General features: G+C 31.9%; 3 protein-coding genes across 5 annotated transcripts in view; 1 reads left to right on the top strand and 2 right to left on the bottom strand.

The window, feature by feature from the left end:
• Positions 1-9,722, bottom strand: part of LOC127858239 (D(2) dopamine receptor-like) — a 146,572-nt gene extending 136,850 nt beyond the window's left edge. Inside the window, exon 1 of the mRNA XM_052395225.1 lies at positions 9,490-9,722. The gene's annotated coding sequence lies outside the window, so the exon portion shown is untranslated. The remainder of the gene's footprint in view (positions 1-9,489) is intronic.
• LOC127858243 (putative inhibitor of apoptosis) overlaps positions 1-16,654 on the bottom strand; it is a 248,756-nt gene that overhangs the window by 48,877 nt on the left and 183,225 nt on the right. The gene's annotated exons all lie outside the window — the stretch shown is intronic.
• The window catches only part of LOC127858238 (cholecystokinin receptor type A-like), a 309,809-nt gene that overhangs the window by 215,047 nt on the left and 78,108 nt on the right, over positions 1-16,654 (top strand). The window lies entirely within an intron of this gene.

Here is a 16,654-nt window from a genome sequence, read left to right as displayed (position 1 = left end):
GTTGTTACGCGTTTTGTATGTTAATCTCAGAAATAATAACATAATTTATGTTACTTTTCTTGCTACACGGCTGTATGTTATTCATGTTTGTTATTTATTTTATGATTTTATGAAAACAAAATATAATTGAATGTGTACCAATACAGAGCCATACACAAACATGTTCAATTTACCCATGCAGTTTCACGTGCGGGATTTCAATCGCTTTAATTTGAAATTCTGAATAATTATCAAATAAATAACTGTCCTGCTCTTTCATTCCAGCAATTATCTATGCGAGCTGTTAGCTTCATGAGAGAGAGAGAGAGAGTACATATTTAATTACGAAATCAATATTCAATTACCGGCTTTGTCAATGGAGTTTGCATCTTGTCGTGAGCGCAAATATTCAAAACGTTAAGGGCATAATTTATATGCGGACATTTATGTAAATACGCATGTTTGTTTTGTTTACATGTAGACCGATGTTTGAATGGATGTGCTCTTAGGTTCATTAAGGGAGTGAGAACTAATTTCGTTGTGTTTCTTTATTGCTTCAAACAAAATAGAGCGAAAACATATGTTCCTCATTGATTATTCATAGTAAATAAAGTAAGGGTATTTTCTGGTATTTGGTACATCATTTAATGCGAAACAATACGTTGATGCAAACATTGACAACATTGTTTTAAACATAGTAAATCATATTGATTTGTCATTGATAAACCATAGTATTTACACTTTAATAAAAATGCGCAAAGTAAAAGGCTTTGGCGCCCCTAAACCGGATTTTTGCACAAATGATATACAAAAATATACTCTGCATTACCGTTTAAATTCGGATGCCCCAGTTTTATTAATAGGTGTTTTGTCTTTGCCGTGTAGTTTGTGCTGTGTCATGTTGCAACGCATTTGTATATAACAAAAAACAAGTGTCAGTAACAAAAGAAATCGTCAATTCTGTTTAATGATGACGACAATCCCATTGTGACATTTGTAAAATTTGTAAAAATAAATAAATACATAATTTACTTGTTTATTAATGGGCTGGTATATGTGATAACAAATTAATGTTCAGTTTAACAGTATTCGATAAGTACCTTGCTGCATCTCTAACATAGTATTTAGGTTATAATGTAACAGGTAAGTGTGTTGCACAAAGTGCTAGACGTAGATTGAGGTGTGATTGCCTAATTCACAACAATGTTGGTTTTCCGTATAATCTATATTAAAATTATTGAAAAATAATTACATAAAACTAATCTCATTCGTGCATTGTCTATGTTATGTTAACTGGAGCTGCATTTTTCATAATACAATCAAGTTCGTGTGTTAATAATGTTGATTTCAGGGACATGCTCAGCTAAGGCAGCTGTATAGGTGGAAATATATTTGAATTAGAAATATAATTATTAATGGAAACCTTTTTTACTATAATTTGCAACCATGAGTTTATGGTCTTAAGATAATTTTGAAATGGGTAGTTAACAATCTGACCGAAGCTGCAAAAACTGGGTATTTACTATAAACATGACACTGGACTGTATTTAAGATTGTTTATAGACACTCCAGTTAGTGATTATGTTGATCAAATAACAAATAATGCACAATGATACTTTTCAAAAGTTAAGAACTTACAAACAGTACAACAATTCATATGTTATTGGGTTTAATTGTAAATTACATTTGAAGTTCTCTCTTTGATCTGCAATTTTTGCAAAGTTTAATATTGTGCTGTGTTGCTTTAAATTAAAGTACATGTAGGTTAAGTTATCGAAACAATTATCAAAGAATAAGACAATGATTCTTCCTTTCATTACAAATGTTGTAAAATTAAAAAAAAATGTCAAACATACATAGGTCATATATCTAGTTTTATTATAAAATATAGCGATTGATACTGATTATTTGAATGATGATGACCAGTTTTTCGTATAATTTTTCGAACAAGAAAACCCTCGCTGAAACGTGATGTAACAAGTACACGTAGTTTTCTGTATACTAACAAGATAAGCTGATGTTGATTATACTTTTATTACACGTTGTGTTTGTTTAGGTATAATTATTAATCATTGATAACTTAAATGTGTATTTTTATGTGTATTTTAATTCCATATTATAGGACTTGCATGATGAAGAAATGCCAAATTGACCCCCCAATGTACACATGTTTACTACTGTTTAGGTATGTAGACACTTGTATTGAAGTTTCTAAGGTTCTGTAAAAAAATATCGTATCATTTTATGTGTAGATGGCGAGTCTTTAAACAGTTGAAACGTATCAATTCCGGTGTAGTTTGCAAGTCTTTGAACAGTTTCTCGTATCAAAGTATCGTGTAAAGTTGGTTAGTCCTTAAACAGTTGTATTGTACCATTTCCGTGTAATTAGGTATTCTTTAAACAGTTGTAATGTATAATTTCCTGTGTAGTTGGCTAGTATTTAAACAGTTGTATCATTTCTTGTGTAGTTTGTTAGTCTTTCGACAGTTTTACTGTATCATTTCGTGCGTTGTTGGCTAGTCTTTAAACAGTTTTATTGCATCATTTTCTGTCTTGTTGGCAAGTCTTTAAATATTTTATCGTATCAATTCCTGTACAGTTTTCTAGTTTTAAAACAGTTTTATCGTTATGTGTCGTTTGTAGTTGGGTTGTCTTTAAAAAAAGTGTATTGTATAATTGTATGCGTAGTTGGGTAGTCTTAAAACAGTTATATTTTATCATATCCTGTCAGTTTGCTAATCTTGAAACAGTTGACGCACATAACTGAAAATGGGTAGTATTCATGCATGCTATTATTGTAATTAATCATTGCTGTTATGGACGCTGAGGAATAGCTCGTAAACGCTGCCACTATATCCGTAAGATATCATATAACATGTTGGTATTTCCTGAGGTAAAATATGATTGCCATTTAAAAGCAGTGCCTATTTATGATAGCGTTTGCATTATTGAACACTGTTGTTTTACAAAGTATGAAACGTGCATGCACTTACTCAATCCGTTGATGTTTGCATGCTTTAATGTTCTTTGATTATAATGTACTGTAATTAATTATGTTTGCAGCATGTTTAAATAATATGTTGTCTCTATTCAAAAATCAAATTCTGAATAATGCAAAGAGTTACTAAATATATGTATTTGCATATATATAAGTTTGTATACACATTATTGAAATAAAATACAAATTTCATCGAAATAATACTATAATGAATATGTCTTCTTCATATTTTTTGTAAATCATAAATCTAAGGTCAATAGGCGTTAGTAGAAAACAAGGGCTATTTTACCGGATTCAAACACGGACGTGGCACTTTTTTGCATCTGTGTCTTATATTTTCAAATTGTAAGAGATTTGTATTAAGTATGTCCAATACAATGCGTTCAATAATTGCTTAACTATGCTTTGCTACGCTTCCTTATATTTATTTAAAAAAACTTGGTTATTTTGAGCGAAAATTGCCATTTGCTAATTGAATCTATTTGTAAGCAGTTAATAAAACATATCTTGCATCCAACCTACTTTTGCAGAGCCTGAATGTCATTGCAATGTGCAAACAGGAAACAGCTGTTTAATTGAAAAGAAAACCTGAGTAGATTGGTTTGTCAAACAGATATTACTCATGCAAAAATATTTCCGTATGAATGTCTTTTCAAACATACTTAATTTACAATGTAATAGAAATGCATAATTTTTCACTTTTAAAGGTATCATAGTTTTCAGTTACCATTCACAACTTTGCAAGTGCTACACTCCATTACACGGAAGATATAGTAATCAACCACAGCCATGTTAAAAATGAAACAAAGATAAATGGGATTGCTACTTTATCTTAAATGAAACTTTTATGTATTCATTTTAACAGTTTATTTATCAGCATGAATATAACCTACAAGCGTCATAGTACTTCGTGAAATATATTCAAAAGTACCATATAAAAAGCAATACAAAATGTTCTGCATCATGCGCAAATGTGTCTAGTGCATCATTCTGAAAGGTGGCTCGAGAACTGCATGCACAGTCGCACAGAATTGACAGGAAACTTTCCTGACCGCTATAAACTCGCGCAATAACCGTGGTCTCTTCAATTGACAACGTAACTCCTGAACAGAATGTGCGGCTATACACATTCCGGTTATGTCCATCAAAACAATAAAAAAAATTGAACATAATTAAATTGGTGCATATCGTTGTATACATGCACATAACTATTGCAGTATGTACATTTAAATCAACAATGTATATACTAAATTCCTGGTTTAACTATGCTTCAAATTGAGTCCTTACTTGACATATAAAGTAATAAGTATTATACCACGATCAAATTTCTACAAATCTACGTGAAGTCAAAGTTCGCAATCGGTTCGCAACACTCTGACTACGTGTATTCACTGTCGTAAAGAATACGCTTAAAGATCTCTATGATCGTCTAACATTAAAAACAAATCAATGGTCTATGCTCCATGAGAACATTTTTTAAGTCCCACGTCTGTTGTGTCTCCGAAGTGTTAATAAGATACAAGTCTTTTATAACTATTGATAATTTTCAACGAAAATGCCCCTATTTTCACTCTAGCACTAATATAAGCGTGCTGCCGAATGTGCATGGTACATTGAATTTAGTTAATATGAATCCATAAATATTCGCAAACACACCGACCATTGTATAAAGTCGTGATTTTTTATATTCATAGCTTTATAGTAATGTGTCGTAAACCTAAATGTAAGGATGAATTCCTAGTTATGTTCAGGATTTAAAGGGATGTGCTCTTATTGTAATTTATGTCATAACAATCAATGATGATGTGTTTATTTTTACGGACACCAAACATGAAAGACGATTGTTTTAATAAATAAATAACTTCAAATATGCTTTCGCTGTTAAAACAAATCGACTAAAGAGAATGTGCTCTGGCATCTTTTTGAGTCACATAACGAATGAACAAATACTTAAAAATAGTCACTTGTGCTAGGGATGACAATTATTATTTAAAAAAAAAACATGTTCGTTTTTAATACCGTCTTTAAAGGAACATTTAAACGTTACAAAAATGTATGTGCAACGATTTATTAAACGATAGGATATAAGGGTATCAGGAAGATTTACGGTTTACCCAAGGCCATTTCATTTAATGTGTAAAAGAACCAAATTCAACCGAAGTGGAAGTATTAACGGGTCTCCATAGAAAATGTTACGTTTGGGCGTGTGTGCGTGCGTGCGTGAGTACATCTTGACGATACACTTTGTATCATTTTTGTGTGTGTGTCACTTGAGTTAAACAGAAGATCCTGTTTTTTCTTGTCAATGATTCAGATATCTACATGTATAATCGATATCCATACAGACCTCTATATCATATCAAAATTATGGATTGTTAAAGATCGATTTCCTTCTTTTGATCTACATGCCATACTTGAAAAATAAAAACTAAGTTGCAAGATTAGACGAATTCTACGATTTAAACGTAAATTATATTCAGAGCAATTTACAATAAATGTGTTATTTGCCTGCGTATTTAGCTAGTCTTTAAACAATTGTATTGTATCATTTCCAGTGTAGTTTGCAAGTCTTCAACCAGTTGTATTGTATCATTTCCTGTGTAGTTTGCAAGTCTTCAACCAGTTGTATTGTATCATTTCCTGTGTAGTTAAGTTTGCAAGTCTTCAACCAGTTGTATTGTATCATAACCAGTGTAGTTTGCAAGTCTTCAACCAGTTGTATTGTATAATTTCCCGTGTAGTTTGCAAGTCTTCAACCAGTTGTATTGTATCATTTCCTGTGTAGTTTGCAAGTCTTCAACCAGTTGTATTGTATCATTTCCGTTGTAGTTGGATTGTATTTAAATAGCTGTATTGTATCATTGGCATTAACGGTATACTCTAATTGGTTTAAGCATTTTGCCCTGATCAATAATTGTCTAATTTCCGTAATCAAGTTTGGTAAATTTGCTCAAAATTAGCGTTTAAGGTTACGTACAGCATATTGAAGTTCCGCATTAATTATGAAAATGCTATCATACATAAAAAGATATGAAATTATTATTGTCAAATAAAAATTAGAATACTATTGATCTTATTCAACTATAATCTCACATAAACGGCTTCCAAATTATCATTATTGAATTTCCATGATATAATTATAATTCAAGAGTGCAATGATCATTGGATGCGTGACCCCCAGGACCAAACAATAATCATTTCATGTCAAGGTATAGACCAAGTCCAACCCTTGTGAGTTGATCAGTGTTTCGTGCGGAAAAAATATTTTTTATCAATATTCCACACTCACCTGGCAAAGTTTGTATAATCTCATGTTCGCAGTTTTAAAATCTTTATTTCGACAAAACATAGGAAACAGCAACGTAACATATCAAGAAATGTCATTAAACTAAATGTAAAGATATCAAAACAAGAGGGTTTTTAACAAACGAAGCAACAACAGCTTTGCTTATACCAAAGTGTGTTGATTATTTAAAAGGTAGTGATAGGATAGCATACATCACATATATGGAACATAACAGGAACATAACAGGAATGGAAACAGTCATTAATTTATAATTAAATATCAAACAGTATACAGCACACTTATAAACTTAATGTACTAGTGAAACCTTTCTATAAATCATGAAGCAAATAAAACACTTTACTGTACTCTGTTAAAAAATGAACCATATTTGTCTTCGTGTCTTCACATGCCAGTAATCCTTTTTCATTATGACGTGAATATCTTGTAGAAGTGTGACTAGCATCAATTGTTCGTTACGGATTATTTCTCACTTTGAAACATTGTACATAACAACATGTCTAATTTAAAAGAAATAGACAAACAAACTAAATATAGAAATAATATAAAACAAGTTTTAAAAAAATAAGTAAGATTACAACATGTACAACCTGTTGCACTGAAATCACGATAGCTAAGCAAACTACAATGACGCAAGCTTTTATTGCACCAAAATCCACAATCTGTCTTTTCAGAGGTCGACATATTTTTAAATAACGGTCGAGTCCAACCAAAAGTAATATTAGAACCGAACTCAAAGTGCATGCACTTATTAAAAAACTTAATGTTTTACACGTGACCGCACTCTCGTATTCAACAATATGTGTCATGTCATAAATATGGTATGCCATACCAACAGTACACACCGACACATCCGCCATTGCTAGTGATATAATATACACCCTTGCACTGGATCTTTTGAGCTTTAGTTTGTAGACCACAGCTACACAGGTGTTACCAATTAACCCAGTAATCATCAAAACGACCAGAATAATCAACGTAGGCTGATACTTTTCCTTCTCTAGATCGTTGATTGCCTTCATGTCTACCTGACTGGAGATGTTTGTCGTAACCTTCGAAGAATTTGGCATGGTTGGTAGTTCAAATGGCATATACTTGGAATTTAAGTGTCAGCTTCCATGCTAAAATTGGAATACAAATCGCTGACTAATATGTTTCACACCTGCATAAGATTATCGTAGTTAATTATTGACGTTAACAATCCTTAACAATAGCTCGCACACGCTTCCACTTTATCTGTTCGATATCGGATATTAGGTGAATATTTCATATAAAAAAAAAATAATTGCAAGAAATATGATTGCTATCATATTATTAAATACTGGTTACTCGTGATAACATTTGCATTCAAGCAATATTGTGTGAACAAACGCACAAAACAAACGAAGTAACAACCGTTTTTATATATGAACTATGTTAACAACATGTTGAAAATAAATGCAAGTTTTGTTTCAGTAAATAATACAGTATTTAGTTTTGCAAGGATAAATCAAATCACGTTCACTAAATATATTAATTTGAACATATATGTATTCATGTACACCGTATCGAAAGAGATACAAATGGATTCGAACAAAAAAATGTTAGAATAGGTATAATATTTTTTTATTTATACATCGAGAGTGAAACGTAAGTTTAATATGATTGGCACTATAACGGAATATTAAAACAGATTTGGCAAGTTTTGCATAAAATATGTTAAGAATGCACATTATGATAGCTTTTTATTAAATATGTTAAATACAATTAGTTTAACGCTTAACAACGCCTCTTAAAATCTAGCTTTGTAAACCTGATTATTTGGTGAGAAAATGTCACAGCTCCAGTTTCGAATATATAAAAGAAGGTATTGGAAAATACAAACTATCCCCAATACTTGTATAGAGCCTATACGGCATTGCCATATGTTAATATGAAACATCTGTTAAATTGAAAAGGTAACCTGATAAGGTTTCTTTTGTCAAACATATATTACTCATTTCAAAAAAGTTCTTTATGAATGCCTTTTCTATCATAACTAATGTACCGTGTATACTTGCTACAAGTTGTAAGTGCATTTACAACGCTATCATTAATTTTCATTTACACGCATTTACATGCTACACTGCGTTGCATATAAGAGCAGAGGACAATCAGCCCAATATATGTATAAAATAGAAAAACACCGCATAAATGGGAGTCACTACCTTATATGCAACACACATGTATGAATTGATATATTTCCTTTTATTTCTCTGGCCTTATTTAAACATCTATGCCGAAAAACTTCGTGAAATATTTATGCAACAGTACCATTTTACATTACTAAAATATGAGCGTCGGCATGTGCACATTCGGCTAGAGTAGCTCAAGAACAGCCTGTGCAGTCATGCTGTATGGTTAGCGGCTACCATGTCCTCTATTAACGCACGAAATGATCGGTGGTCTCATCAAATGAATGCGGAAGTCCTGACAAAACTGAACGACGACGCAGACTGGTATGGAGCTACGCTGGCCTAATAAGACATAAGACCAATCTCCGTATGACGCGGGTAATATTATCTTCGACAATGTACCAGTTTTAGAACATAAAGTCACTATACGACTGTGTTTGCAGGTGACTATTTTAAATGTAGTTGTCTGTTGTAACACTGATTTCAAAAAGATTAAATTAAAAATTTCTATTTAAATAAAAGTATAACTGACAATGTGGTATATTACTCGTTTTGTGATTGTCTGACAAACGTGTTCCAGGATTACTTCGTGTTATCAAAAAAGTTGGATAGTTGAACGACTTGTAAATCAACTACATTAATTTATAAAATATTTCCATATATCTCCATCAAAACCATTAACAAAATTGAATATAAATTAACAGGTGTATATCGTTGTTTACGTGTACATTAAGATCTCATTGTGTATATTGTATTTGTTTTAACAGCCTGGATAAGAATTCCGCTAAAGTGAGATTTACAGGAAACAAAATTAAAACTTACTTGTGACTAAAATTATCTTATCCTGCGTGTGACTTAAATTATCTCAATTTACATTTTAAGGAATAATTAGTAATGAGCCTGATGGAAATAAACCAATGAAAAATGGGTTTATTCTTCTTTCATGTTCAGTAAGCTTTTGAATCGTAAATACTCTGGGTACGTTTCTTTATTGCCATAAGTTATAAACGTGAAAGTCTCATAGATCTTATTATATGAAAAATCAAATCAATTACCTTTGGTTTTTGAGTTAAATCCGTTTAAGATCCACGTATGTTGTGTCTTTAAAGTGTAAATAACAGACAGGTCCACCGAAAGTTTGAATAAGTGTTAAACGGAAATAGCATCCATTTTCATTATATCACTAATAATCGCGCGTGGTCCTTATTACGTGGTGCATTGAAAATGGTTTATAAATATTTGCGCACACACCGGTCTTGATATCAAGTGGTGATAGCCGATATTTACAGCTTTTTATGCATGTGTCGTAAACGGCAATGTTCAAATGCCTTTACTACCTGTTTATGATTAGCGGTTTAAAGGGATGTGCTGTTCGAATGTTTATGCTATGGAAACCAATGTTGATGAGTTTATTTTTCCGATAAACAACGACGAAATACAAACTATCAAATAAATAAATCAAATAAATTATGGTCCGGATAGCCAAACAAACTCGAGTTAAGAAAAGATGTTTTGGCATTTTTTCATGTCAGATAATGTAACAAAATATTAAAACAAGTCAATGGCGATAGTTTTATTGTCAATAGTATAATTAGATATAAATATAATTCTACATAAACAATGACATGATAAAAAGCTTATGTAAATGTAACACACGAACGTTATTGTGCAACGAATTCTTTAACGATAGGATAGAACAGTATCTGGAAGGGTTAGTTTTCACCCATGCAAATTTCATTAAATGTTGAACAATACCAAATGTAACCGAAGCGGGAATATATTAAATGGATCTTCATAGCTAACACTTGCGTCTATGCATGGTGTTTTCATAGATTTACGTGTGTAATGATTTGAAAATTGGTAGCAATAACTTATTATTTGTTAAAATGTAAACATTCCTCTGTAAATTAAAAAAAATCATTATGGATAAATAATTTACTTCTAGGCTTTATATTTCGTACAATAACATGTAAAATGTATATTTAAAATAATATTGTGTGTATAGTCAATTGAGTTGTTATCATTATATATCAGGATTTAATAGTCTTCCATTACTTAAATAAGACCTTGGTGTTTCTTTGCCATTATGCAAACTGCACGTTTGTTATTCGATATCCATGAAAACCAGTATATCATGCCAGAATGATAGAATGTTAGATCTATGTCCTGCTCATGACTTACAGTCCGCACAGGCTAATCAATGACAACTCTTTCCGCCAAAACAGGATTTTTTAAAGATGAGACTTCCTTTGAAGAAAATGTTCCAACGAAGCGGAAAGTGTCGTCCCTTTTAAACCTTTGTAGTCCGCAAAGGCTTATCAGAAACTACCCTTTTCTGAGACAACAACTGAGATATAACCCCAGTTGTTTTATTATCATTGTCAATACTGAGTACGAAATGCGGCGCTGATTCGTATTCGCCACATTAGGCAACATCTCTTGTTTTGTTTTTTTGGAAATGTTTATTATGATGTTATTTTTTCCGTGCATTTAGAGATGCACTCTTGAAACTACAACATATGATGTAAAATGAAAATATCACTAATAGATTTTATTTATGGGATATTTATAAACTATCCAATTTGCGGTAAACGGCATAAAATATTTAATAATAAAACTATCATATGAGTAATAATCCAAGGCTTGTTTTAAAGCAAATGTTTAAAAATGCTATAAACAAGTGTCACCTCACCAATGAGCTAATTTATAACCTTTAGAGGCAAAATCTAATGGTCTACATGTGTTTATTTTGATTTCTATGTTTGTTTATTATTAAACGTACCGGTATTTTTTGTTTACAAATATTCTTAGTTAAACGTGTTTTTTGAGTATTCGAATGTGTTGCAGACATTCAGATGTTGAATGTGTAAAAACCTAAAATATAAGAACATAGCTATTTAACATAAGGCGTTGGGTACTTAAAGCGCAATTTTGTAAGAGTGATAAATAGTTGTTTGGCCGTATCCGTATCCATAATAAAGTTGACTCACAAAGAACGTTCCAGGTTACAAATTGCTGGTTGAAATATAGTATTAGGTATCAGTATCATAAATATGTTAATATTTATGACAATTAAAACATAGTTAAATGAATGGAAATTGCATCGATACTAGTATTTTGTTACATTATCATTGTAGTATACAGCTCTGTTGAGGATCAGCATTTAAGTTGTATATAAAATTGATTGGTTTTACGATTTCCGTTCACTATTTATTTATCGCTTAAAATGCATGTTCGTCCATTTATACGTTATCATTAAAATAGCGATTTGTGACGACGCAACAGATGTTTTACCAAATACTTGACTTGTTATTCAGTACATCAACTGCTGACCATACGCTTGGTACACATCAGTATGTTACTAATGATGCGTTCCACAATTACACTGTTTAAAGATAGATATATCTGACAGCTATTAACTTTATCGTAGATGTGTTGATATAACTTATTGGTAATTTTTTAATGTTTTATACTCGATTGTGTAACTCTATGTTGAGGAAGATATTACTTAAAATAGTTTGTTTGTAAATGAGACATGTTATGACATAGCTCAAATGTCTACACATAAAATATGTATTTTTTCAATAAAACATACATTATTTGTGTGCTAGTGCAACAATTGGTAATATATATATTGATTCAACCAATATTGAATACCATTCAAACATTTCAGTGCATTCTGCACGATGAATGTGTGATATTCTTACTTCATAAAATATTTATAAATACATTAATCATTGAACGGTTTACCATATTTTAAGACCCGAAGAAACGTATCGATTAAGAAAGGATGTCGGCTCAAAGTTAGCGTTGCATAAGAGCTTTTAAATACGATTGTTTGCTCACAACCGTATTGAATAAAAAATACTTTAAGTTAATTCTAATCTTTTCCGTCATGCCTTCCAGGTTTCAATTGCAAACATATCTCATCTGACACTTATTCATGGAAAAAAGAAAGATAACTCGTTTTAGAATTAATGTTATGCATTGTACTACTTTCGTCAACTTAATAGATACCATAAACGGATTTTAAGTGTACTCTCATTGTATGTATTGGTATATGCTCACACTCGCGAACAAGTTTGTGTACTTATCTTCATTACCATATTGCAATTTTACAGATATTCCTGTTTTAAGGAACTTCAAACAATGTTTATAAAGATCTATGGTGCAAGACCCATTCAAAGTCCTATCCGAAATCTGCCACTAGGCTTATTCTTTTTTTTAATCAACTAATATCTAACGAGAAAATACAATATTTATAACCTACTGTAAAATACTCCCAAAACAAGGACCTGTATTTCGTAGAAGCCGTTAAATGTATCGGCCCATGAGCAAAATCAAGAATAAACTAAGAAAATGCTGATGTTTACATCGCGCTATTAGGTTATTAGTGGTTAGGATATTAATAATGATGGAATAAACCCAAAACACATTATGAGTTTTAGTGTCCGACAAATATGGTGTTCGAGAATGCTCACTTCTAGCAGAGGGCAAAAATCTGCCATCCGATCCTTGTCCTGTATATTTCAAGTAAGAAAAATAATTGCATCAACGTAAATTGTTTTAAGGACGTTTCTTTTTGTATAAATAACAATAACGTTACAACCACTTTACGTTAGGTTGCTTTATGATTTGTCCATATAAATGACCAAAAATATTAACATTTAACAGAACAAAAAGCAAAACTACGGTGGCATAGAGGTGACATTGCATCCTTTTTTTAAATGAACTCCTCTGTTTTCTATCTCGTGGCCTCGACTTAGTAACTCGAGGCCACGACTTACTCACTCGTGGCCACGAGGTAGCTATAACGTGGCCACGAGATAGAAACAAGAGGAGTGCAAAACTAAATAAAAGTGGGGTGCAATTAAAAAAAGAGCTGTGCAGTAAATAAGACAAGGGTGCATTAAACAAAAGAGGAGATAATTTAAGCTATCTCGAGATCCCGACTTAGCTAACTCGTCGCCTCGAGTTAGTCAGCCAATCAAATTGTTCCACATGGTCGTTCATGGTGATATTAATACAAAGGGAAGTAATCATCAACAAAAGAGGTTAGCATTTTAACTATCTCTTGATCCCGACTGAGATAACTCGTGGCCACGAGTAAGTCATCCATCAAATTGTCCCCAATGGTCGTTCAAGCTGTATATATGAGTACAGAATATTTGTACATATAACGCAAAATTTGATTGGCTGACTAACTCGTGGTCACGATATGGCTAAAATTATCTCCTCATTTGTTTAATGCACCCTTCTTTTATTTACTGCACCGCTCGTTTTTAAATGATCTCCTCTATTATTTAGTTTCGCATTCCTCGTTTTTGTATCTCGTGGCCTCGACTTAGTAACTCGAGGCCACGACATAGCTAACTCGAGGCCACGAGATAGAAAATAAGAGGTTCGCAATTTAAAAAAGAGGAGTCATTGTTATCTCTATGCGACCGTACATAATAATAAGTCAAACATTATTTGATGACAGTCAAATGTGTTAAGATTTAGTCATGTTTAGCAATATACATATTTTGCATGCATATTTAGTATTGAAAAGTGTGTATTCATGTAATAAATAAAACATAAAAAATTACACGACAGTGTAACACAGTACAAAAGCACGACAAACAACACACATATACGCAACATACTTAAGCACATTACTCAAACCTCATGAACAATACTTCTGTCACCATATTTTACTAAACGAAACGTTTTAAGAGATCATAATAATAAGCCTTTATAAAATCATACATCGTCACCATCGTAAATTACTACATGCATTCATTTAACGCGTTTCTATGAATACTAACACACTCTTTTTTATATAAGAAGCTCTCTTTTTGAGCTTTTTTAATATTTTATAGAATTTTTCCACCGTTTAGAAAGGTTGTTTCAATGTGAACTTTTAAATTTGCCCCTGATAGTTTTCCTTTTTAAATTATGCCGTATCAAATATACAGAAAATTATGTATATTGCGCGAGCGGTGAGAAATGTGTTTTGATCATTATTCATGTTTTGAATGTTGAGTCCATCATTGTCCCTTAAATATGAAAAGAAGTTAATAAATACATATGTTTGATTTTGCTCATTCACTTTGTGTTCATCGATCTAAAGTATAACAAAATGTTTTGCCAATGTCCATGACCCTTTAGAACACACTGAGGTCAAGCGTTTCTTTAAGGGAATCAACGTTTCGGTGATGGGGAAGATTAAAATAATTTCTTAAATTTTAGCAGCTCTAAATTAGTAAAATTGTAATAAATTTGTTGAATTAATCTGTTAAGCTATCAACGTGCGAACAAGATTTTTTAAATAAATGCATTGGACGACAATTAGTAAGTGGTCCGTTATTTGCGACCATACGGTACATATTCGCTCTAAATATATGTCATATAAACCGATAATTACGGATGATGAATGTCTTACGTACATTTGAATTATATGAGAGTATGTACTACTGTTGTAAAAAATAGTTTCGATATATTTATTAAAGTACATGTTCAAGCGTTTATATCATACATACACGAGTTGGATGATATCTCAACTGAATACATACATGGGGATTTCGATCATGTAGTCATCAAGCTCTGCTTTTGAATGGACTTTTAATATATAACAGATAAAATTGAAACTGTCATCATCCGTCTGATGATAGTATAAATATATGTCATATAAACCGATAATTACGGATGATGAATGTCTTACGTAAATTTGAATTATATGTACTACTGTTGTAAAAAATAGTTTCGATATATTTATAACAGTACATGTAGAAATCTCACTAGTTGGATGATATCTCAACTGAATACATACATGGGGATTTCGATCATCTGCTGTTGCATGGACTTTTAATATATAACAGGTAAAATTGAAACTGTCATCATCCGTCTGATGATAGTGGCGTGAGTTGTAGATTTTGCTATATGTGTTTAATTCTGCATTTTTATATCACCGTGTGTTGCCGGTGCGTTACCAAAATATCATTTAAAATAAAAGAAGTGAATCATGGAAGTTCCTTCATTAATATGCCAAGGGTTGTATTCAGCTTATACATGTGTATAGCATTGCATGATTCAGTTTTTTCACTTGGTCTAATTATTTTGATCATTATATTGGTCAAAAAAGGACAGCATGACCAAGGAGCGTCTTCAAATTGTGTTATCAGACCTACAAACGTGGACTCAAACTCTGTAATGACTATATATATATATATATATATATATATATATATATATATATATATATATATATATATATATATATATATATATACTCAAATCTGGTATGGCTAAAATCAAGATCGGTAACAGGACGCTTGGAGTACCTAGCGGAAGCAGTCATGTCTACCCTATAGACCTCGGTGTGAAAAGTATTCAGCACAAATATTAAGTTTTGTCATCCGTTAATATAATTATGTTGCAATACTGGTGGAGTCGTAAAACTGGCGTTCTTCGTTTTGATTTTTGTTGTATCAAAGTAAATAATTTCAATTATAGAATTATTAAAACGATGATTCGTACAAACTATGTATGAAGTAGTCTTCTAGCGTGTTTTGGCTATGCAAAAAACTATGTTTGCCAATTTTCAATAGCGATGAATATACGGCTTTTTTCTGAACTGCACGCATGTTCAGTGCACAAGCTATGATTTACGACTCTCGCAGATTTAAGACAATCGAAAAATGTTATTGCAAAACTTATTGTGTGTAAGTCATATAATTTCTGCAATTGTCCCCGTTTAAGATCTCATTGTCTTACGCACTTTGTTATTGTTCTTGCAATTGTGCATGTTTTGAAGGCAAAAATCCCATTCAGTTAGCATATGATTGTTATTCATAAGAGTCGCGTGTTTGAAATCACGTTTTTGTTTTCAAAGCTTCGAAGCGCGATTTTGAAACAACAACTGAGTGCATTCGCATATTATTAGAAGCTATGTATTGGACTACCAATTGATTATTTAAGATGTGTAAACATCAAACTATATTCATTTTTGTAAAGGATTCCAGACTAGGAGTCATCAATAAAGTGTTTTCAGAGCCGCCTAGTACATGCAGTAGAGCACAACGTGTTACATAATAAATTGGTATTCCTTTGCGTGTTATTCTGGAATGAAATGCAAACGTATTCCGTCCACGTAACTTTGACCGATTGTGTGAAAGAAATAAATTTGCAAGCAAGTTAATTATTAATGTCGCTTTGGGGTAAGGCACATACATTTAAAGT

The sequence above is a fragment of the Dreissena polymorpha genome, chromosome 14, assembly GCF_020536995.1.
Source record: "Dreissena polymorpha isolate Duluth1 chromosome 14, UMN_Dpol_1.0, whole genome shotgun sequence".
Taxonomy (NCBI): domain Eukaryota; kingdom Metazoa; phylum Mollusca; class Bivalvia; order Myida; family Dreissenidae; genus Dreissena; species Dreissena polymorpha.
Note: the sequence above shows the minus strand (reverse complement) of the source record. Positions and strands in the feature narration are given on the sequence as shown.